The sequence below is a fragment of the Penaeus chinensis genome, chromosome 1 (genome assembly GCF_019202785.1).
Source record: "Penaeus chinensis breed Huanghai No. 1 chromosome 1, ASM1920278v2, whole genome shotgun sequence".
Lineage (NCBI taxonomy): Eukaryota > Metazoa > Arthropoda > Malacostraca > Decapoda > Penaeidae > Penaeus > Penaeus chinensis.
In genome coordinates, this window is record NC_061819.1 from 35980932 (window position 1) to 35983108 (window position 2177).

A 2177-nucleotide genomic window follows, 5' to 3' on the forward strand; every position below is an offset into this window, starting at 1 on the left:
CATTTACAAATCTGTGATTTATATGCAAACTTGCGTATGTATCCACGATTGTAAACATACCACACGTTTGTTTGTGAGAGAACAGGATAGTCTGCTGGCTGTTTCATAACAAACTTTCAGTAGGTTTCATAATATTTACTCTGTGATTTTTTTTGCTGTAATGTCAACAGGTTTGCTTGCGGGAAAACTTAGAGGTACTGCTTTTCCATGCTTTGGGGGGGAGAGGGGGGAGAGGGGGGAGAAGGGGGGAGAAGGGGAGAGGGGGGAGTGGGAAGGGAAGGGGTGAAGGAAGAGAGTAAGATAGGTAGATTTAGTAGGTAGGTAGGTAGGTGGGTGGGGAGAGTTGGTAGGTAGGGAGGTGGGTAGATAGGTAAGTAGGTAAGTAAGTAGGTAGTTAGGTGGGTGGGTAGAGTTGGTAGGTAGGTAGGTGGGTGGGTAGAGTTGGTAGGTAGGGAGGTGGGTAGATAGGTAAGTAGGTAAGTAAGTAGGTGGGTAGGAAGGTGGGTGGGTAGAGTTGGTAGGTAGGGAGGTGGGTAGATAGGTAAGTAGGTAAGTAAGTAGGTAGTTAGGTGGGTGGGTAGAGTTGGTAGGTAGGTAGGTGGGTGGGTAGAGTTGGTAGGTAGGGAGGTGGGTAGATAGGTAAGTAGGTAAGTAAGTAGGTGGGTAGGAAGATGGGTGGGTAGAGTTGGTAGGTAGGGAGGTGGGTAGATAGGTAAGTAGGTAAGTAAGTAGGTAGGTAGGTGGGTGGGTAGAGTTGGTAGGTAGGTAGGTGGGTGGGTAGAGTTTGTAGGTAGGGAGGTGGGTAGATAGGTAAGTAGGTAAGTAAGTAGGTGGGTAGGAAGGTGGGTGGGTAGAGTTGGTAGGTAGGGAGGTGGGTAGATAGGTAAGTAGGTAAATAAGTAGGTGGGTAGGTAGGTGGATGGGTAGAGTTGGTAGGTAGGGAGGTAGGTTGATAAGTAGGTAGGTAGGTAAGTGGATAGGTTGGTAGGTAGGTTGATAAAGAGGGAGGTAGGGAGGTTGATAACTAAGTAGGTATGTAGGTAAGAAAGTAGTTTAGAAGGTAGGACTGATAGATAGATTGATAGATAGATAGAATGCTTGATTGAAAGATAGACAGACAGACAGATAGGTAAGATAAATATATATACAGACAAATAGATAGATAAATAGACAGCTAGGTAGGTAGGTAGATTAGATAAAATAAACGATAGGTGGACAGAGAGGTTAGATAGATTAGTTAAAGAGACAAATTTAATTGTGATTGTTTGATAAACGTACAGACAGATAGATATATAGACAGAGAGATAGCAGATAGGTAAACGGATACATGGATTAGATAAATAGCTAAACAGACAGATAGATAGATAGAAAGCAAAATATGGAGAGAGAGAGAGATAGATAGAGAGAGAGAGAGAGAGAGAGAGAGAGAGAGAGAGAGAGAGAGAGAGACAGAAACAGAAACAGAAACAGAAACAGAAACAGAGACAGAGACAGAGAGACAGAGAGACAGAGTGAAAGACAGAGAAAAGGAAAAAGAAAGAAAAATATAATAATGAAAATAATGTTTTATTTATTATCTTCTTACACTAACTACCCAAATATGAAAAAAAAACTAAAAAAATATATTATTCGAAAACATCACTTCGAGTAATTGACCTTGAGAGATCTATCTTATCGGAGGAAAATGTCGATCAACACGATGCAGTACAAACGCGTGACATGCTTTGGACTCGTGTATTGCAAAGAGGATTTTTAAATATATATCTTTATTTGATCTCCATTTCAAAGTCCCATACGTACATACACGCACACATAGATACACACGGGCAGTCGGGCATACACGCGCACTTACGCAGACATATGTATTTTTATCTTTACATATATATATTTTTTTCGATTCTTTTATTTGTGAATTATACTAAAACAAGGCTAGCCCTTTTTTCATATAAACAGAGAGCAAGAGAGTTATTGAAGGCAAATGCATATCATTACAAAGCATCTATCTTTCTATATAAAAAAAAAAAAAAACTACAGCGTTCTTACCAATGCCTTATTGTTTTTCAATTTCTTTTCTGTACTCATTCCGCTTCTTTTCAATAGCATCATATTTAAGATTTTTTTTTTTTTTATAGTAGGGAGAAATAACACGTAACTATACACTGGCTATCCTATTAGGC